This window comes from Hibiscus syriacus, unplaced genomic scaffold (genome assembly GCF_006381635.1).
Source record: "Hibiscus syriacus cultivar Baekdansim isolate YM2019G1 unplaced genomic scaffold, ASM638163v2 tig00111993_pilon, whole genome shotgun sequence".
Classification (NCBI taxonomy): domain Eukaryota; kingdom Viridiplantae; phylum Streptophyta; class Magnoliopsida; order Malvales; family Malvaceae; genus Hibiscus; species Hibiscus syriacus.
In genome coordinates this window covers 951,676-976,820 of record NW_024063232.1, presented here as the reverse complement: position 1 = coordinate 976,820, position 25,145 = coordinate 951,676, and the positions used below count along the sequence as shown (strand labels likewise).

At 35.0% G+C, this 25,145-nt stretch overlaps 3 pseudogenes; all 3 read left to right on the top strand.

Moving 5' to 3' along the window:
• Positions 1 to 23,601, top strand: part of LOC120173913 — a 30,543-nt pseudogene extending 6,942 nt beyond the window's left edge.
• LOC120173912 lies at positions 10,051 to 10,521 on the top strand (annotated as a pseudogene).
• Positions 17,873 to 18,388, top strand: LOC120173911 (annotated as a pseudogene).
• Positions 23,602 to 25,145: the final 1,544 nt, after the last annotated feature.

Here is a 25,145-nt window from a genome sequence, read left to right as displayed (position 1 = left end):
CAGGATGGCTTTTTTATTTTTCTATGGTTACATCTATTTAAGATGTCACTCCTCTCTCGCTCTTTGTGAACTTTGTCACATGTCTCACTTTAAGGACTTGGTATTTGAACCGGATGCGTACAAAATGACGCAACTAGGATTATAAATTACTAGATTATCTAGAATACCTCTATTTCAGTTCTCTTTCCATTTGTAAAAGCTTTGTAAGGTCTAACACAAGCAGTGTGAAAATATTGATCTAAAAATGAAATTTATTAATGCTCGTGTGAAGTTGACTATAACAGATGTTTCTTAACATCTTTAGTCCATTTCTTAACACATTTTCCATTTTAGATAGCTGAATTCAGCTTTATTATATATAATAATTTAATCACCTTTATCAAGCTAGTTGAAACTTATCCATAAAGCCGGGGCGATTAACTAATTGCTCTAGAGGGACAATTTTATTGCATATTATAGCATAACAGGCTAGCTGAATATTATCCATAAAGCCGAGGTAATTAAACAATTACTTTAGGGGATAACTCAAGCTTTATTGTATATATAATATAATATGGGTATCCAAATCCAATATCTTAAGCTTGTTAAGAAGAACCTGTTATAGTCTAGGTGTTTTGGTGGAATTCAGAAAATCTCTTTGTTAGATTTCAATTCCCAAGCAACTAACTTAAACTAGATTTACCTATTTGTAAAAATTATGTTCATCATCGAACGACATCAATAGAAAAGTACTCTAATCAATTTTGTAATGTAATACACCGACGATTCCCCATGTTGTACGCTCTTATATATAATATCAAGCCTTTTTGTAATTCCTTTCAATAGGAGAAGGCTATCTCATATTTGTAATAGGATAGAGTTTGGGTATATTTCTTCTGAAGTAAGGTCAGGGGTCCTTGTTTTTCTGGTTTTCAATCCTGATATTTTGTCAAAGATTATAACTCTAATCATGCAGAGTTTTTTAATCTAGTTGATATTCAAAGAACTGCAAGATTACAAAATTGACTCAATGCTCATAACCTTACAAGCAACATAAATTTATTTATTGCACAAAAGGCGGAGAAATGAACAAAAAACATGTGCATACAAGATACTGAAAATAAAAAGGTAATATAGTGGTATATAATAACTTCCACTTGTTTATTTAGCTTTCTCTATCATTCCTCAAATGTTAGGTGTGCACTTGGCCCAAGATTTTCATCCTTATTTTCCCCCCATTTCTTGATCATTTCTTATGTCAACACTCCCTTGTTAACAAGCGTCTTTATTTCTTTTAACAGTGGCCAATAACTCCCTGTTGAGTGCCCAGATACCCCCAAGTGGAAATCACAAACACTACCTTGATCATAACTATAAGCATAAGGGTTTGGTGGCACTTTCGTTGGTCTTGGTGTGATGTATCGACCTTTAACCAAATGAGGGTACAAGTTTGAAATGGAAGTTTGGAACACTTCCAAAGGTTTTCTTGATCGCATGAATTTCTTTGGTCGATCCGAACAACTACATGCTCTTTTTCTTTTGCAATTGCGGGGACCCAAGATGCAACATTCATTCACATCATCAGCTTTCACTTTTTGATCCGTCGAGCTCTTGGATTTGACTTTTGAGTTTCCTTCACTGATTTCATTTTCAATTAATTCTCTATTTATTACAAGATTCTCGAATTCCTTCACCGGATTTGCCAACATTAACTCAAAGAAAGGAGCGGGAAGGGAATCATGAAACATATGTGATATCTCTTCTTCTAATATTGAAGGTTGAACTTGTGCTGCAACTCCTCTCCATCTTAAGGCATACTCTTGAAACCCTTCATTGGCTTTCATTTTTACTCCTTGAAGATCCATACGTGTTGGAGCTAAGCCTTTAACATACCGATATTGTCCCAAAAACACATCAGCTAGATCAACCCATCTCTTGATCTGTTCTTGGGCCAAATGATTATAACATACTACTGCTGGTCCAATGAGGCTATTATGGAATAAGTGAATTAACAAATCATCAGAATTTAAATATCCTTCTATTTTTCTGCAAAACATTCTCAAATGGATTAGGAGACAACTGGTGTCATCATATTTCTTAAAATCAGGCATTTTGAATTCATGGGGAATAATCAAGTCTGGAACCAAGCTGAGCTCTCTTGCTTCTAATTATTTATGGTGGGCAATAACATCTTTCATATTTTTATTGCTTCATCCACCTTCTTTAATTTCTCCTCATATTATGAATAACTAATGAGACTATTCTTTGGGTTCTAGTGGGATGGCCCAGGGTATGTTATCATTCTTGACTCTTCAATCTGATAGCATGGTTGCTCTTTAGCAGTTATCTCTTCTTTATCACATGCCATCCCATGAGTAATTTGATTTGATCCATCTTGTGATGCTTATTTCCTTGTATCCTGAGGTAACCCTGTCAATTGTTCTGACCATAGATCTTGTAGTCTTTCATAAGATTGCTCCATTGTTTTCATGATGATGGTACAGTAATATGAATGAATGATCTCGGTTTTACTGTAACAGAAACCTTTCATGAATTATTTGCATGTTTTTATAATTAATGTATATAACAATACTTAAATAAATAAAAATGTAATGTAAATGCGAAAATGCATAAATGCAAAAATAAGAATGCAAACTGTGTAATGCAAAGATGAAAATACAAAATGAAAATGTAAATAAAAATATAAAAAAGCAAATGCAAACATAAAAAATGAAAATGTAATGAAAAAAATACAAATAAAAAAAGCAAATGCAATAAAGGTGTTAATCAAGAGTGATCATCTTAGAACAGATTTCATTGAACACAAAATTTTTGGTGCATCAAACAAAACTTTTACATGTAGGAGATAGCTTTCACTCCTAATTTCTCTATTTCCCTTAAAAGCCAAATTAACTTCCACTCATGTTCAGGTGTGGAGTTATCAATCTGCCTTAATTCTCTCGTAAAGCCAGCTAAATCTACCAGCTTATGAGCCATATTATTTGCTTGAGCAACAGCTTCCTTCATGATATTCTTTTTTTCCTTCATCTTCTGTGTCAAATCTCGGAGTTGTAAACAATGTTGTTCATTTTTTCTTGTGAGAGAATCTTTATGTTCAAGAAGTTCTCACACAAGATCTCCATAATCATCTAAACATTTCTTCAATGTCTTGTTCTTGGCCATAGTGGCATTTAATTCAGTATCGATCTTAAGCTGATGGATCTGATATGATGCTCCCATATTGGTCATAGCACTATTCAACCTTTGATTTTCGACTTGACATTTTCCCAATTCAATGACAGTTGAATTGCGTCTTACTTCTGCAACTCTTAAATCGTGAGAAAACTTCTTGACTCAACTTTCATGTATGTCACAGTTCTTTTTCAATTTGGTGACCCCTGTTATCCACTCTTCTGGGGTGTTTCCTATGCCAGCATTTTGAAAGGCTTGACTGACCTTCTGGAAAACTTCATGCATAGTTTTCATTTTGGTGCTCAATTTATCATTTTCAATCTTTAAATGACGTATTTGAGCCTCAAACCTTAGCAAATCTTCTTCTTTCTGGGTGCCCCTACTGATATTCTTACCTTTGACCACTTTTGGTATTAATCTAGCAGGACCTTCAGTTACCAAACTAGGTCTATCATTTATCATAAATTGTAAGGTTCCATGACCCAAAAGACTTTGGACTCGACGTTTGAAGGCAAGACAATTCTCAATGGTATGTCTTTGAACTCCAGCATGATATTTACAATAAACATTGGTGTCATACCAATTTGGATACGGAGGTTGGAACGGTTTTATGTAGCATGGAACCACTTCTAGCACTTCAAGTAGCTTTTCATACAACTCTTTATATGATATAGGGATAGCATCAAAATGAGAACCGCCTTTTCTCTTGGATTGAACCTGAGTTTTAGACTTCGGGAGCAAACTAAACTTCGAGGATTTCAGATTACATGATTTCTTCTCATCTCTAAGAGCTTTTACATTTGTCACCATTTCTTTGGTATCTCCAGACAATTTGTGAATATGAATGATGACTGTCTGTAATTTCTCAAATTGATTAAGATCTGAAGTTCCTTGTATATTTGAGATTGCAGGGTTATGTTCATTGACCTCTTTCTCTTTTTGTGCATGAATCTCTTTTCCTTTGGCCAAAACAGATATTCTAACCATCATCTTGGACATCTGCTCTCTTATTTCTCGTATCTCCTTTTGCTCTTCAATGGGCATACGATCTTTGGGTGTATAACTTTCCTCTATCTTCGGAGTTCCCTCAGGATGTATTTCCTTAGCTGCGTCAGAGTTTGCTTGATCATAAAACTTTTTGTCCATTTATGAATTCTTTCCAATTTGATGAACAGTCTTTCGAATCAACACCTTTTGGTTATGCCATGATCATGCAATGCAAACAAAATAAATTAATATAAACAAGTTAGAGCAAAATAAAATGTATAAAAAATAAAATAAGAAAAAAATAAAATGGTTAGTATCTAACCTCATATTTTCTAGTTCCATGCTTTGTTTGGAAAAATTAACCTAACCGCATGATTACTAGTTCGTAGACATTTATTTAGAAAAAAATAAAATCAATTAAAAAAACAAAAGTTAGAACTTATTTCTCCTTTGTGTACACCTACGGAAAAAGTTTCGGTATTGTCTTAAATTGGGTGAATTTCTAGGGTTTATTATATGCAGGGTTCAGTTCTAAGAGTAAAGGTACTCGAATTATCCTTGTTGGTGCCCCCTTAGGCTGCCAAACCCTTAATCCTAGTCCATTACAAACTTAAGCGTATTGAGTTCAATTCGAGGGGACACATTTCTCTATGCCTGACACGGAGAATAAATTCTCACGAAGAAGTCGCTTTTACTTCCACTTAAAAGGGAAAAGAGCTCAAGTATAGAGCTTATGTTTATGTAATGCAATTGTTGTGTGTGAGGAGAAATTTTCACAAAAATAATATATAATATATAAAAAAAATTAAATATTAATATACAAGAGTATAAAATAAATTGAAAGAAATCAAAAGAATCATAAATAAAATAAAATTGAATTCTTAATTTCTAACTATTGAGACAATATAATTGACTTAGGTTGACTAGTCCCTAGTGGAGTCGCCAAGCTGTCGTAACCGGTTTTCGCCCGGGCACGAATTTTACTTGGTGGGAAGAGTAATGTGAATAAATAAATGTTTTTTATTTAAAGAAATGTTTTGAGAGTCGCCATCGACCTTTTTGGGTCAGGTAGGTCGAATACCTAAAAATCATCTTTTAAAAGAGTTTTTAAGAAAACATCAGTTAAAAGATAAACTGGTTTACGTTGAACCAAAAATTCATTCTTTTTAATAATAAAAAGGGATTCGTGGTCGGTTACGTTTGGGGAAGGATTAGCACCCCCACAATGCCCAAAATTGGTCCCTGTCGATTATAAATTGTCTCTAATAATAGAATTTAAGAATTCGAATATAAATTTAATTTATGATTCTATTATTCCAGATTCAATCGAATAATTCTAAAAATATATTTAAAATAAATTTTTTATGGTTTTATAAATAGAGTGTTTATTTATTTAAAAATATTAGAAAAAGATATCTAGTTGCTTTAAGACAACCACTTTCTTCAATATTAAAAAATAAATAAATAAAATATGATACTTTTTCCTAAGAAAATAATTTAAATAAAACAATATATATATATTATGGTTTTTATAAGCAAGATATTTATTTATTTTAAAATACCAGAATATGACATCTAGTTATATTAAGACTGCCCTTTCTTTGATTTAAAAAATAAATAAATACTATTAATTTGTGAAATTTATCAAATAATATTTACAAATCTTTCATATGCATATATATATATATATATATATATATATATATATATATATATTAGCATGACTAAAATAATAATTATAATTAAAGTAAAATACTAATTTAAACATATTGAAAAATAAAGTACAATAAAAAATGACCAAAACAAAATGAATTAAAAACTTATAGTATTAAAATATAAATTATCTAAATTAATGAATATAACTCGAAATATTATAAAATATGATTATTAACAGTGTGATTTTACCATAATAAATTATTAGGGATTAAAATAAAAGTTATTAAAATTATAAGGGCTAATATGTTATTATACCTAAAATATATATAATTATAGCAGTGACTAAATTATAAAGTAAATAAAATTAAAAAAAATGAATTTAAATGATTATAAATTAATTTTAATGACTATAATATAAAATTATAAACCAGCAGGGACCACGAGAGGTATTTGCGGATTCCCAAAATTACAAATACACCCCTCCCCAAAACGACACCGTTTGGAGAGGGGTATATAAACCCTTAAACCGACCCCTTTAGGCCATTTTCTTCATTTTTATTTTTTTCATTCTCTCTCTAAGTGAGAGAGATGAAAACTCTCTGCCCTCTCTCTAAGTTTCCCTCGCCGGAGGGAAACCAGTCGTCGTCCGACGGCCTTATGCCACCGCCGATAATGTCGTTGGCCACCACTAACGGTGGCCGAAAAAATATCAAATACACCAAAATGAAGTCTCGACCACCCCAAGGCCGAATTCGGCCTTAGTTTCCCCTAAAAAAACTCCTGATCGAAGTAGATCTAAAGAAATACCTTTGAGTATTTCGAATGTTTCAGATGCTCCTATCGACGTATAGGGTCTCCGGTCACCGTGCGATTTCTTCGATAAGCTCTCTCTCCTAATTTTTTGTTTAATTTCTGGTGGTTTTGGTTGTTGTGTTGCTCTTGGTTGTTGTTGTTTTTTTTTTGCTTGCTCTCTCGTTTTCTGTCGTGGTTGGTGGTCCTCGTTCTTTTTCCTTTTTCTTTATTTTGCAGGGAATGACCTTTTATACGCTCGTTGGAGCTCCCTTCGGTCCGGGTAAAAATGGTGCCTTTCGGTGAGTCACCAAACTATGCGGTGACTCACCATAGCATCGACGTGGGTGGCCATCTGACCTTCTAGAGACTTCGGCGATGGTGGTGTCGTGGCAGCAAGGTGTCGGCAGCTGCTGGTTGGGTCACCTGGCAGTAGAGATGATAGCTAAGGCGGTAGCAGCGCTAGGGTTAGAAACCCTAACAGGCATGATACAAACCCTAATTGAGTTTAGGGTTAGTCTTAGGCTTGATGTAATCGGGCCTTGGGTCTTGACGTCCGGATCTAGGCCTTTGGGTTTACAAACAGGCCTTCGGGTCCATTGTAATTTATAATATATATTTTATTTAATAATATTAATAATAATAATAATAATATATATTAATAATAATAATAATTTTAAACTGAAAAATTAGTGTCTACTGTAATAACATCTTTTATTTATTCTTTATTCTTAAAATTGATTCAGTTTCCGTTGATGAAAATAATTTTTTAATTTCCGTCATTATTTTTTTGTTGATCCCAGGCCATGGCTGCAGCTTTTGCTACGGACCTGAATGGTTACGACGTCGCTTTTATCACTCATTCAGCGCATGAGGTTCTCCTTTTTCTCTTTCCTCTCTTAATTACCGATTAATGAGAAGTATACTTCTGTTTTTTCTTTTTGTTGCAAAATTAGCTGAAACAATAACTTTTTTTATTCAATATCTTGCAGAATCTAAGTTCACATTTGGCAAAAAAGGATGTAATTTATGTTCTAGTTTCCTCGCCGCCTGTTCTTTCTAGTAATGGAACTGATGATAATACAGGTTCAATTCGATTGATTCCTTTTTTATTTATATATTGTTTCTTTTTTATGTGAGTTTATGTTAATTTATCAGGATCGCCGGAATTAGAATTTTTAGAGCAGAAAAAGATTATTACAAAAGAGCACAGAAGAGAATGCTATTCGGCAGTTGAAAGGCTACTCGGTGATGATCCATGCTTGGAGGGTGATTTTATTAGGATAAATTTCTTTGCTTTGGTATTTCTTTTGGATTAAGTAAAAATTTAAAATCGATTTGCTTGTTAAGTTGATAGTTACTGTCACTAATTCACTAAATAAATAATTCTAATTTACTTTTAAATTTTGATTGATTCATTGAAACTTAGGACTATGGTCAATTTCTTTTTAAGGTTGCAATTTCCTGATTGTACAGGAAGGGTGGAGCCTCGCAGAACTTTTCTCTGTGCGTTGTGTTGGTCCTGCTCCTTACGTTGTTCCTTATAGGTAAATGAATGACTTTTATCTTATATCGAACTGAGTTCTATATATTATTATTTCTTTTTTTTTCTAGAAAGATGCGAACCATATTTCCTCGGGAAATGGAATTCACTTGTTGGGATATGTTCAATGAATTTACCAGATGAACGAGACAAATCCTGAATGATTGTCAGTGTCTCAAATTCAAGTTATTATATATGTTTTTTCAGCAAGTTCGTTGACCAGTAAAGTTATTAGTAGAGAATCTAGCTTATGCTATGATTTTCTCCGTTTGCCTATTGGCGGACCTGGGTTTATTTAATGATCTGCAACTTATTTAATCTTTTGTGTTTACGATTTTTTTGCATAGTGCACCTTCATTCTTTGAGCACCACTTCAGAAAAGAACTTCCTCTTTTGCACAAATATTTCCAGGATGCACCCGCTGATAAGGTAGTTGAATTATACAAAATAAGTGCTTCAAACAAATCAACTGATATTCCCTTTTGACTCTGATATGATAATTGTTTTGATTTGTCACCATTTCTTGTAATTTGTTTGAAGAGCATCTTGCATATTAACTCTTATTGGTGTATGAACATAGGTTTGCTGGAAAGATGTAATTCATTGGATGTGGCCACTTTTTAGTGAAAATTGGGTGTCATGGACAAGTGAGGATTTGAATCTGAGTCCATATCCTTTTACGGTTAGTACTTCGATTTTGGAGCTCATTTACTTATTATGTAGTTAAAAACTACCTAATTTAAGACGGTGTTTGATTTTCTAAGCAGGATCAGGTAACAGATCTTCCTACTTGGCATGATAGGACACCGTCTCCCTTACAATTGTAAGTCTTGCTGTTTCACATAGGAAGTTTATAAATTAAATGACTTACCGAATGATTGAACAATCAATTGCAATAATGCTTCACTCTTATTATCCAACTGAGTCAAGGTGAATGTATTACATCCAATGTTATCAAGGGCACAAGGTGCACTCTAGGCGCTCAAAATAGGCGGAAAAAAGTGCTAGCTTGAGTGAAGTAAGCTTGATATGTATGTTTGAGCTTATATATAAATAGCTTGAGGTATATGATAAACGCTAAAGTGGGTCTAGTTTATTTACAGAGCTTGCAACTTTTTTAAGTCAATTTGCATGTGTTCCTTAAGATCAATGTTTGCTGTCGAGTGCTCATTGCTCAAATATTACTAAGTATAGGGTTTAATGTTAGCTCTTTCTTACTAGTAAAGTTATATCAATGGAAAAAAGTGAAAATAAAAGGAATGAAAGAGAAATTCAATCAGGTGGGCATTTTTTATGCCTATGCCTTAACAAAAACCATGCCTAGGTACACTAGTCACGCACAGTGTGGCTGACTGAATGGGCCTGGTTTGAAAAGGTATGAGGCGCTTTTGTTGTCTCAACCACACTACTTACCATTATCTCAACCACACTCTACCTATCCACTAAACAACTTTCACCACCTGTCATGTTGTTTGCTTATTTTCCTCTCAAAAAAGGAAACTGAGAATAGGGTCTTGATTTTAAATAATGTTGGGGGGCCACGTTAAATAGGGGACAGGATCCAACTCCCTGGGTTTTTTAACAATTCAAGCACCATTAAGGAGGAGGAAAAACACAAAAGGGAGGGGCCACCATTTTTGGTTTTAATGATGGATGCAAGCACTTCTTCGTGAAGGTCTTTTTCCTTTAATTTCTTTCTTCAAGCCCACTGCTCTCCACCCTTCCACACGCCATTTTTACTTTCAAATCCACACTTGCATACTGAACTGGGGGGAGATATAGAACCAAACTTGCATGACCACTTGGTCCTCTAAATTGTGAATCATTGCAACCGCCCCTTTAAATACCAGAAACCATAAAAGTCCCAAAGGTACATAAGCAGGAACAACTTGTATTTTAAAAAAATGGCGAGGGTGAGCGTTCTGAAGGATGCACTCAAGAGTATGTACAACGCGGAGAAGAGGGGAAAACGGCAAGTGATGGTCAGGTCGTCATCTAAAGTTGTCATCACGTTCCTTTTGGTCATGCAGAAGCATGGTTACATTTGAGAGTTTGAGTATGTAGATGATCATAGAGCTGGTAAAATCGTGGTTGAACTAAATGGAAGGCTGAACAAGTGTGGGGTTATCAGTCCTCGTGTTGTTATCGGAGTGAAGGAGATTGAGGGTTGTACTGCTCGGTTACTTCCTTCCAGACAGCTTGGATATATTGCGCTCACCACATCTGCTGGAATCATGGACCACGAAGAAACCAGAAGAAAGAATGTTGGTGGAAAAGTACTTGGCTTCTTCTATTGAGAGACCCATTTCCCGAGAAATCTCATTTTCAGTTTGGATTGAACTCGTATCGAGATGCCGATATTATTTTGTAGTTTACCATTTATATTTTGATGTTTTATTTACGTAGTTTGCGATTATGAATTGCTGGATTTCGAATTTCCTTTGTTAATAGTCGAAAGAGTTTTATATTTGGGAGTTCCATACTTCCATTCAAACTTCCCTTTGGATGAACTTGGGTACAGATGTTTTAAAGCACATAAAATTGGTCTTATAAGCATGCAGAGAGAATTGGCTTGATTATGGCAACGTGTAGACACTAATTTTGTTTGGATTTTCTTATTTTATTTTATTATTATTATTTTTTTTATTTTTCCTTGGATTTATTTACTTATTATTTCTTATCTGACATTTTTTAGGGATATTTTCAATCAATCAAATGTAATTAATTTGAATTGCATCTTTAAATTTAAATTTTAAATTTTCGCAATTAAGACAACCGACAAATTAATTGGTACCGAAAGGGCGGTTCAAGGGTGCTAACCATTTCTTGACCGTAACCGACTCCCGAACACGACACATTTCTGATAAAAGCAGATCAGGTAAGATGGTGTCCGATCAGCCAAAATATTTTTTAAAATGATCGGTGGCGACTCCTAACGCATTTATTCAAGTCGAAGCTCAATTCCGGGCCCAACCGAAAGACGGTTCCAACAGCTTGGCGACTCCACTGGGGACAGGTAAGTGAGTCTGGCCATAATTAATTTTCGGTTGTCTTTTTGAGCGAATATTGCAAATTTAAATTTTAATTTATTTATTCGATTCTTATTATTTATCTTTGATTATTTTTTCAAATAAATAGTTGTTTTAACGTTTTTTAATGATTTCAGATATTTTTCAAAATTGTCATCTCTAGCTCTATACCCGAGCTCCGAACCCTTTTAAGTGGGGAGAAAGCGACGCCTTCGTGGGAATTTATTCTCCGTATGGGCCTAGCAAGTAACCTTCGGGATTCATATACCTTATGTCTTCGTGTGAATTTATTCTTCGTATGGGCATAAGGGAATGTTTCCTCTCGAGTTTAACTTAGTCCACACAAGCTTGTAATGGGCTTAAGATTAAGGGTCTGGCAAGCCAAAGGGGGCACCAGCAAGGAGAACTCGAGTACCTTTTTTAGAACCTAAACTGGGAGACTATAGGAAATTAGAGCTCACCCCAAAATCTCATTTCAAACCCTAGGCTATTTTGAGATCATTTCATGCTTATTTTCTGTTCAAAGCATGTGAACTAGAAATTTATGCTGTTAGGGCTGGTTTAAAATTTACATGTAGGGTAGATATCATGTGGGGTAAGATTTTTTATTTTCATTAGTATTCTTTTTTTTATTATCCTTATCTTACTAACCTTTTTTTCCTTTGATTTTTATTTTCTTTTACTTTATTTTTTTATCATTTATATCATTCAAAATAGGTGTTGATCCACCAAAAATATGTTTGTTAAATATAAATAATTTGAATTAATGGACAAAAGTGTTATAATACAAGAGGTGAAAAACGCTGGGGTCCGACTGTGGTCAGAAAAGACTCAGAAAGAAAAGGAGGACAATCTGCAAGGCAACTATGTGTCACATTCGATCAAGAAGACGTGGTATCCACAATCAAGTACATCAAAAGTCAACTTTTCAAAAATGGGTTGACAAAGGTGACAGGGGCAAGATGAGTAAAAGGTTACTGACCTCGAGAGTCCATTCAAAAACAACAAGAACAATATGACAAAACGATAGCTGAATTGGAAGTCATTGTCAACAAATTCAAGAAACAATCAAATGAACTTCAGATAATCCCTTTGATGGAGGATTTCAATGGCGTTTCCGTTAGAGAACAGGTTCGGAAAAGGATGAAAGCCAGAGATGCAATCATTCGATAATTCTAAGAACAAGTACAAAAAGCATCTCATCATTTGCATGGTTTAGCCAGAAAAGCCGGAGCTGTTCGACAGGGATTCGACCGGTAACAGACTAAGGCAGAAGACTAGTCAACCTCTTTCGAGTCTAGAGGATTTAGTCCGGATGTACCTTTAAATATGTCTATTGTCTCTTAAAATATAAAACACTTTTGTCCCAATAAAGATTATTTATAATAGCAGACATGTTTTCGGATCAATACCTCGAACATTTCATGCATTTTTTATTTTGCATTTACGTTTCATTTTTAAGTATTTTCATAAACATAAAATTTCTTCATGGAGAATTCGATGGAGTGTTCTTAACCACACGATACCACATGATTTTAATAATTAAAAAATTAAAATCAGTACAGTGGGAACCGGATCAGCTGATTATAGGACTAAGTCTGCCAAGATAATCTGAGAAAAGAGTCCCCATATCCTAAAGACTACGATGTTGAAGCTGTGTGCAGTTACCACATAGGAAGCTCCGGATATTCCTCTGATAACTATAAGGCACCGAAGCACAAGATCCAAAACCTGATAGATTCAGGGGCATGGACAATCGAAGAACAGGGTATGACATCTATCATTTGCATTGAGAGCATTGTCTTGTTTGAACACACTTTTGATATTTCATGTTTGCTTAATCTTTTAAACGATTGAATTTATACTACCTTCTAAGGTGGAATAATTGAACGAGTTTTAATCTTTAGTTCTTTGAATATTAAATGAATTGAGGATTCTTTTAATTCTTCAAGAATTATATATTTTTACATATGGCAAGATCATACCTCTCTTATTCTGTCTAAAACCCCAAAATAAAATACTGTGTTTCTTTACCCAAAATAACTCATGGTCATTACCAAAAGACCAGATTTTGACATTACCACCCTTTGAAACTTTTGAACATTCCTTTTATCTTTTAGATACACAAAAAATCATACCCATACCTTTCTTTGAGTCAACAAAGTCACACCATTGTCTTTTTAGACTCAAAATTGACATTTTTATACCATTAAAACCTAATGCATTGAGTTGTTCATTTGAACATGTGTAGTCTTCTAAGACACAACTTGGGGCATCTCGCAGGGAGCTTGCACATTGAGACATGTTGGGAGCAAGAAACAAAAAAAAAAAGAATTCATTCGAAATAATTCTATTATGCATTAATTACACTGTTTTCATGTGAATAAAATTTATCCTGAAAATCTATCCCCCTGGGGATACCTCTTTTGTGAAAGCTTCCATGTATAAAATGATGAACGACTTTCTTTCTGTACCCCTTCACAACAGGAGAAAATATATATCCATTGTGTCCCCTTTTGAGCCTATAAAATTTTTTCTTCTGATTCAACCCTAACCAAGGATCACCCTCCACACTGGGGGGTAAGGTGGAAGAAATCAACTCACATGAGTGAAGACATCAATCCAAATGAGATACCAAATGCCAAGTGCAAAGATCCAATCATAACAAAAATAAAAAAGAGAAAAGCAAAGAGAAAAGCAAAGAGAAAATAAAAAGAAACAAAAACAAAGGAAAAAGTGAAGAAAAAAGAAAACAAGACGCATATGCAAAGATTCACTCGATTCAAATGACGCGTCGAGATTCAAATTATGAGATTGATCAAGCATGATAATTCCAGAATCGCTTCACTCAAAGTTCATGGAACATCCAGAGAAAATCAAGAGAAACACATATGAGCATATTCAAATTGAGCAAGATAGAATTGAAAGTATCAGAATGAATTGATCCTTGGTTTAATACCCTGAAACACTTGTTTGGGCTTATTTATCATTTTCTTTCATAACCTTGAACCATGACCTACGTTACGTGTCTTAAAAGTCCCTTCTAATCATACATAGATTTCTGAATAGAAAAGACTATCTTCAGATTTTATCCCGCCCATCATGATTAATCTTTATTTGCAAAAACGTTTTCTAAAATATTTAATGCATGATAGAGGAAAAAAAGGGGATTCAAGACGTAAATTCTGAATAACGTCTTGAAACCAAAGGGAGATTCGAGTTGAAAACTTGAAAAGGCGCCTCGAATATAAAAATTGTGCAGCTGAGGCGATCGCACCAATTCCTTGATAAGGCATCGCACAATCCGAGGGTGACCATGAAAACCAGGAGTTAGAGAACACTTCTAGTATATGAGCATACAAGCTACCCATCAAACCTTTGGGCATTAAATAAACAAAAATGCCAGACCTTTGACCAAACACAATAATCTGAGACTTTTATCATTTTCCTTGTTTAACCATTTCCCAAAGATAGCTTTGATCTCGGCACTTGTCAAATAGCTATAATTTATTGAATGATTAACAATGTTATTAATTCTTTAATAACCAATGAACTTTAGTTTTATGATTCATCTCAATTGTAAAACCGTGAAAGGGGCAAAATTTTCAAAACTTTTGATTAAACATTTTTCGAAACTCTTTTAATTGATATTTTCAGAACTTTGAAAATAAAAGAGAAAGAAAAACATTTTTTAAACAAGACAATCTCTCTAGAGTGGATCTTGGTAAATGACATGTGGCTCTCAGACACAAAACTCATGTTTAGAATCAATGTTGAAGTAAGAAGTGAGGAACAATGAGGGCATCTTTGAAGATTCAATATCGAATATTGGGGCATCTTTGGGAATTCAATATCCTGATGTGAATTATCAGATCTTCCGAAGGTCTTTCCTCCACGTGCAGGAACCAGCAGATAAAAAATGAGATTCTGTCCGATGAATAAAACAAGAACTAATTCATTATGCATGCATTTTATAGCATCATTTTTTTCACATACATAATTTTTGCAGCTTTAGAGTCAAGTTTCAACTTCAAGATGAAAGATACTCGATTCAAAGCACATTTAGAAATTGATGGTGGTTGCTCAACTTCACAGTGAAAGGGCAACTGTCTGTCGACAAATAACTTTCTAATTTCATTCAGAGTCAATTTCAACTTCACAACGAAGGATATTGGACTCAAAGCGACACAATTTGCTCAAGAGTAGATTTCAACTTCACGACGAATGATATCTAGCTCGAAGTCAAACTTCACAATAAAGGGGTCATCCACGGTTTCAACTTCACGGCGAAGGGAATCGTGTCTACCCGCAACATACAATACTTGGATTTCAACTTCACGACGAAGGATATCCAAGTCAAGGCTCAACTTCACGACGAAGGGGCCATCCGCGATTTCAACTCCACGACGGAGGATATCGTACCCACACATCCACGATTTCAACTCCACGATGGAGGATATCGTGCCATTTTGAGGCTCAACTTCACGACGAAGGGGCTTCCCAGTTTCAGAGCCAATTTCAACTTCACAGCGAAGGATATTGGACTCGAGACAACACAAGTTCAACTTCACAGCGAAGGGACGATTGGTTGTCAACAAACAATTTCCCAGTTCCAGAGCCAATTTTAACTTCACGGCAGAGGATATTGGACTCGGAACAATACAACTTACTTGGATTTCAACTTCACGACGAAGGATATCCAATTCCTGGCTCAACTTCACGGCGAAGGGGCCATCCACGGTTTCAACTTCACGATGAAGGGAATCGTACACACAAGCAGCATCCATCTCCAGATTGGATTTCAACTTCACGGCGGAGGATATCCAACTCAGAGAATGAGTGTCTGTCAACAAACTTTTCAGTTTCAAAGTCAATTTCAACTTCACAGCGAAGGATATTGGCCTCGAAACAGCATACTGGATTTCAACTTCACGACGAAGGATATCCAATTCCAAGGCTCAACTTCACAACGGAGGGGCCATCCACGCTTTCAACTTCACGACGAAGGGAATCGTGCTCACCATTTTCTCTCTTGAGACAGTTTCCGTTAAAACAAAATCTTGTCTCTCTTGAGACAGTTTCTCTTGAAACAAATTTTGTCTCTCTTGAGACAGTTTCCCTTGAAACAAAAACTTTGATATTGTTTCCCTTTAAAAAGTTATCTCCCTTGAAACAAATTTTGTCTCCCTTGAGACAGTTTCTCTTGAAACATAAACTTTAAAAGCGTTTCCCTTGAAATGAAAAATCTTTGAATCAGTTCCCATTGAAACGGGTTTTGTCTCTCTTGAAACAGTTTCCCTTAAAACACCCACATTTGAGACATTTTGTCTTGAAATGTGTTGTCTCCCTCGAGACCGTTTCTTATGAAACACCAAACTTTGATATTATTTCCCTTAAAACAAGTTTTAGTTTCTTTGAGATCGTTTCTCATGAAATAACAACTAAACTTCGAGATGTTTCTCTTAAAACAAATCTTATTTTCTTTGAGATCGTTTCCCTTGAAACATATTTTATCTCTTTTGAGGTGGCTTCTCTTGAAGCATCATATGTGAGTTGGTTTCTCTTGAAATTGTGTTATCATCCCTAATGATGGTCTGCCATCCTCATCACGTAGGAACCGTATCATCACTTGACCTGATCTCCTCGTCACGTAGGAGCCGTGTCAACCCCAGATAACCATCCATCCTCATCACGTAGGAACTATGTTATCACCCTTAGATGGCATGCCGTCCTCATCACGTAGGAACCGTGTTAACACCCGACCTGATCTCCTCATCACGTAGGAGCCATGTCAACCCCAGATAACCAGTCATCCTCATCTCGTAGGAACTGTGTTATCACCCTTGTATGGCATGCCATCCTCATCACGTAAGAACCATGTCATCACCCGACTTGATCTCCTCATCACGTAGGAGCCTTGTCAACCCTTAGACGACCAGAACTCTTCATCACGTATGAGTCATGTCACCCCCACAACACAAACATATCAAGTCTCAAATCAAAGAGAACCGGACAAAAAATTGTTGTCTTTTCATCTTTGCCCTATTCTTGTTAACACAAAAAATGTATAAAGAGGGGTAGCTGAAGACACCCGTTTTTATCCGGGTCTACACAAAAATATTTATTTATTTATTATTACTATTATTATTTATTTATTTATTTATTATTTTTTTAAGCCCACTATTATCTCACCACTACCTACCATTATCTCAACCACACTACATACCATTATCTCAACCACACTACATACCCACTAAACCACTTTCACCACCTGTCACGTTGTTTGCTTATTTTCCTCTCAAAAAAGGAAAGTGGGAATAGGGTCTTGACTTTAAATAATGTTGGGGGCCACGTTAAATAGGGGGCAGGATCCAACTCCCTGGGTTTTTTTACAATTCAAGCACCATTAAGGAGGAGGAAAAACACAAAAGGGGGGGCCACCATTTTTGGTTTTAAGGATGGATGCACGCACTTCTTCGTGAAGGTCTTTTTCCTTTAATTTCTTTCCTCAAGCCCACTGCTCTCCACCCTTTCACACGCCATTTTTACTTTCAAATCCACACTTGCATACTGAACTGGGGGAGATATAGAACCAAACTTGCATGACCACTTAGTCCTCTAAATTGTGAATCATTGCAACCGCTCCTTTAAAGACCAGAAACCCTAAAAGTCCTAAAGGTACATAAGCAGGAACAACTTGTATTTTAAAAAAATGGTGAGGGTGAGCGTTCTGAAGGATGCACTCAAGAGTATGTACAACGCGGAGAAGAGGGGAAAACGGCAAGTGATGGTCAGGTCGTCCTCTAAAGTTGTCATCACGTTCCTTTTGGTCATGCAGAAGCATGGTTACATTTGAGAGTTTGAGTATGTAGATGATCATAGAGCTGGTAAAATCGTGGTTGAACTAAATGGAAGGCTGAACAAGCGTGGGGTTATCAGTCCTCGTGTTGTTATCGGAGTGAAGGAGATTGAGGGTTGGACTGCTCGGTTACTTCCTTCCAGACAGTTTGGATATATTGCGCTCACCACATCTGCTGGAATCATGGACCACGAAGAAACCAGAAGAAAGAATGTTGGTGGAAAAGTACTTGGCTTCTTCTATTGAGAGACCCATTTCCCGAGAAATCTCATTTTCAGTTTGGATTGAACTCGTATCGAGATGCCGGTATTATTTTGTAGTTTACCAGTTATATTTTGATGTTTTATTTACGTAGTTTGCGGTTATGAATTGCTGTATTTCGAATTTCCTTTGGTAGTAGTCGAAAGAGTTTTATATTTGGGAGTTCCATACTTCCATTCAAACTTCCCTTTGGATGAACTTGGGTACAGATGTTTTAAAGCACATATAATTGGTCTTATAAGCATGCAGAGAGAATTGGCTTGATTATGGCAACGTGTAGACACTATTTTCGTTTGGATTTTCTTATTTTATTTTCTTATTATTTTTTTTATTTTTCCTTGGATTTATTTACTTATTATTTCTACATTTTTAGGGATACTTTCAATCGATCAAAGATAATTAATTTGAATTGAATCTTTAAATTTAAATTTAAATTTTAAATTTTCGCAATTAAGACAACCGACAAATTAATTGGTCAGTTCAAGGGTGCTAACCCTTCCTTGACCGTAACCGACTCCCGAACCCGATACATTTTTAGTAAAAGCAGATCAGATAAGATGGTGTCCGATCAGCCAAAATATTTTTTAAAATGATCGGTGGCGACTACTAACACATTTATTCAAGTCGAAGCCCAATTTCGGGCCCAACCGAAAGACGGTTCCGACAATAAGGTTAGACAGAGAGTACTAAAAAATCTTTGAATTTATGAAATAAATCCCATACGAGGCTTTATTTGTGATTTAATAGAAAATTTGAAACAAGTATGAGATGAGCATGCAGTCGATTCATCAATAATTTTTGTGAGTTATGTCTTTGGAAAAAGATATTAAGATGAATACATGACACCCATCTCTGACTATCAAAGGCTTTTATGTCACAGGTATGGGTTTAGCAAAGGAATTGTTGAGTGCCCTGGTAACACCTTAGTTTCTGCACTTCATGTTTCAGATTCCTTTCGCGAAACATTTGACAGTGTTTATATGTGCTGAATTTTTTTGGATTGGCTTTTACGATAGAGGTTTTTTTTTTAATATAACTATTTGATTCTGCAATCCTATCTGTAACACTGCACCCTCTTTTCTGTTCTGTTCCTTCTTCCTTATATTTGGATTGCTTATGATATCAATGTGTTAACAGATTATTGGCCATCAAATACTCGGGTTTGTGGCTTTTGGTTCGTCCCTATAGAGTGGCAGTTTTCCTGCCTGGAATGTGGACAAATTTCAACACTGCTTTCCTCCGGGAATCTAACAACTGATGACTTGTGTCCAGCTGATGCGGAGCTACAATATTTTCTAAAAACTCCATTGTCAAGGCCACCAGTATTCATAGGGCTGAGTTCTATTGGAAGGTAGGTTCACAAGCGTTGCGTGATAGCTGGCTGCAGAAAGTGCCTTTTATCTCCCTCAGTTATTGTGTTATCTCTGTATATCGGTGTTTGTGTAACATAATTGTTTTAACTTTAACTATTGACAGAACATGGTTTGATATTCATAATTTGGTGGACTTGTAATGTGTATGGATCTTATTATGCATGTTTGGGTATTCTTATTTATGATTCATTAATGGATAATAGCTTTAAAGTGTATTTTCTGTTTCTTTTCTGAACTAAGTGTTCATTTTCTGTTTGCAGCATGGGGTTTATGAGGAATCCTCGAGCATTTCTAGAGGTTATCCGAACTGTTCTAGATAGTTACGTGTCACAGATTCATCCTTTTTACAGATGGCTATGAACCATTAGATGCAACAATCCTGGAAATTACCTATGAAGCATCTTCCGTTTTGAATCAAAGGTGGTCAATTCTAAAGGGGATATCTCTTTTTGATAGCCGGCTCTTTTGCTTTTCAGGGTGAGTTTTTCTAGTTTCATCCAGATACCAGAAAAAAGATGAAGATTAAACTTGAAGGCTGGTAGAAGCAAGGATAACATTGGGACAGTAGGCTAAGGAATTAAAAGAAACTCCTTATTGTATAACTTCACTGATAAATGTTGTCTGTATGGTGAGGACCGAATTCCTAAGTCCTAATACAAAGCTGATAAACAAATCAAAGATGAAAACCAAAGCCATGACCCATTAGAATGTTTATAACCAAATAGCTTTGGGGGTTCAGTTATTTATAGGGCAAAAAAAATCTGAAAATAAGCAAGAATGTAGTTGGATGTAGTAATGGGAGGCATGGCTTCAGGAAGTGGATGACCAGAGTGTGAAACACCTTATAATCCTCAACAGATTCTTACATGGTTTTGGAACAATACCATCCCCAAGGGGGACAGAGCTGTAAGTTCATTCACTCCAGGTGTCTTCCTTAGATATGTGCTCACAGTTTTCAGCGTATCAAAAACTTGTTGATTTAGAATGTAACAAGAAAACTAATTTGTAAAATCCACAATTTCCTCGAGGTCATAATGATACAGATTTGAAGTGTTTCCAGAAAGATTTGGATGATAAGCTTTTTGGACTATTTTTTAAACATCACATTCCTTAACTATTTCTAAAACCTAACATTTTTATGATGAATATTCTTTTATCTTGCAAAATTAGTATGATACCCTACAATTGGCTGTTCCCGAAATGTGTAGCTGCAATTCATCATGGAGGGAGGTGAGAATTTTCTCTCATTTATTTTCTTTATGTGGACTTCTTATTTCAGTTAAATGCAAAGTGGAAATTATTTTTGATTTATCTTCAATGGAAAGCCAGTGGATCCACTGCTGCAGCACTACTTGCAGGTATCCCTCAGGTCAGTTGCATGGTAAACCCTTTTCAGCTATACTCATAGTTGAAGATCTCCATTATTGTTAGAGCAGATTTTTTGTTTAGCATTTGATTAATTTTTACTTGTTAAGGGCATCTAATGATGATGATGGGCATCATATATGGCATGCAACATAGTTTCATATAAATTCATTGTAGTCTACACGCTTTTTTTTAACTGTAGTTTACATTTGTATTGTGTGTATTGCTATGGTGTTCTTCATCCAATTCTCAAAGATAACTATCATTGCATGGCAGATTATATGTCCGTTTATGCTGGACCAATTCTACTGGGCATAGAAAATGTTTTGGCTTGGAGTTGCTCCTGAACCGTTGAGAAGAAATCACCTCGTTCCAGAAGATATTAGTAACACAATTATTCGGGTTGCAGCATATGTACTATCACAAGCAATACATGGTGCATTATCTCTTAGAATCAAAGCATGTGCATTAGAAATTGGTAAAAGGATTTCTCCCGAGGTAATGACTAGGGGTGTATTCGGTTCGGTTCGGTTTTTTACTAAAAATTGAACCGAATCGAAATAAGTGATTTTTAAAATTTAATCCGAAACCGAATGGTTAAAAAACCGAAATATGTGAAACCGAATTTTTCGATTCGGTTCGGTAATTCGGGTTTTCATAAACCGGAAATATTTTTTTTAAAACCAAGCTCAAATGTCCCAATACAACCCATGTACAAAACCTAAACCCATCAGACCCAATACTTTAACCAATAAACCCAAACAACCGGCCCATTTAGAATTTACCCATTACATCAAATTCATCTAATCCCACAACAGATTTACAATCAAAACCCAGGACAGGCTGAAACCGAAAATTAGCTAAAAGGGTGCATGTTTTCAAATAAAAGGGGAAAAATTGAAACCAAAATCAAGTGAAATGAAGTTAACTTGTTCTAACTTCTAATTTGAACGACCTAGCTGAATCTGAGATGTAATTTCCATTTCCAACACAAATTTTTCATTAACTACTATTCTAGTGGCGATCTATATGAATCCTATCAAAAGCGAAAGAGGTTAGAGTGAAGATACAAATTAAAAACCAAATTGTGTATATTAAACCTCTTTTAGGATACAGTTCCTAAATCTTAACCAACAATTATTCTAGGTAGCATTAAAGAACATGATCAGCATAAATACAATTACAAATTAGCTAAATCAGTCCACGCTCAACGTTTTCAAATAAAATAATGAAACCGAAAACGAAATCAACAAGTGAAAAATATAGTTAACTTATTCTAATGAAAAAACCTAGCTGAATCAGACAAGTTATTTCCATTTCCAACACAAAAATTTCATTAATTTTCCCTCTAGGAAGGATCTTATTTGAATCCTATTATTCTCCGGCAAATTCAAACAAGATCAAACAAAACAAAGAAAGAAACACAGGGAGAAACCGGAAGTCTACCTTCTGGAAGTCTTCGGGGGAGACATCGGGAAGGTAGAAGCAGTGAGAACCGTGGACCAGAAAGAGGAAGAGAAGCGGCCATACGATCGAGATGGTCAGATCGTTCATAGAATCAATAACGGTTGAGGGCTGAGTGACGGGATGGAGAAGAGGGGAGAAAATATTGCTATTTAGATTTAGTTTTTTTTTTTTTTTGTATTACCGCTTAATCGCTTAAAGGTAAGGCCGTAAGGGCAAGTGCCTAAGTGGGTAACCGGCTGGAGACTGAACCAATTTTTTTATCCGGTTCAATATGGAACAAATGGGTTCCATATGAAAAATCCGAACCGAACCGAATTAGAAGATTTGAATGTTTTAATCAACCCGAAAGCCGAATCGTATAAGGTCAAACCGAACCGTTTTACTCGGTTCGTGTCGGTTTTTTGATTTTCTCGGTTTTGTTGCTCAGCCCTAGTAATGACTGCCTTTGTGATACATTTTTACTGTTCATTCATTTAAAATCTGTAGTATCTATGCAGAACTAAATGGTAAAAGATTGGTTTCCTAATCTCCACAAGTGAATGCCAACACATTAAGTGATTCCTCTCACTTTAGAGATCAACCCTCTATGTAAATGTGCCATTATGAATGTTATCATTGTCATCGATGCATCATGCATTTACTTGGGGATACTGCATAAAGTAATAGCCTGGTTATGGCAATAGCAGTAATAAACTGATGGCAGCTAATGGTTAAGAAGAACTTGTGTTTGGATGGCAGATGATCATTTCAAATAACTGTGTATATTGTTTGAGACATCAACTGTCAAAAATCCCAATTTCCAACCAACCCAGTGGTGGCACTGGCATCTATTTTATGCGGATTTACTCCTTTCCTCTTTCAATTTTTTGGTTCTGTTGAGGGTAATGAGATTATCTGAAACTTCTTCATTTTCAGGATGGAGTTTCAGAAGCCGTGAAGATCCTCAGGGAAGAGATCGGATGTACAGTTTAGAATGGATAGTTTATAGTTGTATTCTACATTTTTTTTACTCTGGACTCGTTGTTTACTGTAATCTAGTCCTTGGTATTATATTTTTTTTCACGTTAAAAAGTACTACTAGGTTTTATCATTTATCTCGATACAAGTGACCATGAAAATCTAGTTGTGGATATAAGTGAAATATTAGTATGGGATAACATGACTGTTGGTATCAAAGAGATAATAAAGAGAATACCCCATATTATATTTCCTTTTTCAGGTTTTCAGTTGTCCATAAGAATCTAAGGTAAAACAAATCAAAACAAAAGCCAACCCACACCATACCTTCAAAATCATAAAAACTGGAAAGTGTTGACCTGAGTCTACTGCACAAAAATTGTAAAATGGATGCCAATGGTAATAATGTCGGCATCAACCTCCTCCAACTTTGGGTTTGCTTTGAAGCTATCCCATATTTTGCTGCAAACAAACTTCTGATCTCAGTTACGGAATTCAAAAATTCAAAGTCGAGCTCGGTTAACAATGACAGTGGTGGTTGACGAATTGGATTCAAGGGTTAAATTGATGTTTTATCTAAAATTTAAGGGTCAAAATAATATTTCAAATAAAACTTAGGATCAAATTAATAGTTTATCTAAAGTTTATAGTCAAATTATAAAATTAATCCATTTTAATTAACGTGTTACGTAATTGAATTAGCATGAGTTACTAATTTAGTGATTAAAATATACTACTAGTAATATAAATTATTAAAATTTATTATTTATACTTGCCTCATATGAAAAAATCAATAATTAATGTATATATATTCACTCTAAAAATATTTATGGATTCACTATGCATACCATATTCGAATTCACATTTGAAAGGTAACTTCTGAGTTGAGTTGAATTGAATTGCACGTTTTTTTGGCCCAATAAGTCAATCAAGATAAAAAATTTGGGATATAGGACTGTTAAAAAATTATTTTAGGATCTACGACATTTTCTACGGTACATGGGGAACTCGTCACCTTGACGTGACGAGTTCTGAAGGATATTGTTTTTATAATATGTCATTATTATTTAATTAATTTCTATGAAACTCGCATCTCGAGGTGATGAGTTCTTTTAAAATAATAATATTTTTTTACAGTTATTTACTTTAAATAGAAAAATGGAAAAAATTTAAGAAACTTGTCACCTTGAGATGATGAGTTGTTGTAGCATAAAATGTAGACGTTGTTTTTATCTTTGTGAGAAGTTCGAATGGTAATACTGATATATGACGAAAAAGTTAAGCATATTGTAATACATTTTTTATTTAAAAGAACAACGTACTATAAACGTTAAATTAAACCATTAAACATTACATTACGGAGACAAAAACAACGAACTGTGAACATGACATTAAGAAGAGAAAACCACAAACTTAATACATTATGTTAAGGACGTAAATAGAAATAACCTTACACACACCACAAACAGTAAATAAAATCATAAACATAGCAATATTCATTATGATGTTTTAGTCTCTGTAATTAGTAGACTCGTCATAAGTAATATTAAGTTCTTTAATTCTCAATGCTTTTTCTTGTTGTCGTTCATATACAAATTAAAACCATGTTTATGGGTCTCCATCGTCTATGTTTGTTTCATCGTCATTTGTTTGAGTTGGCGGGATGTTCGAGCTGGAAGCAATATCCT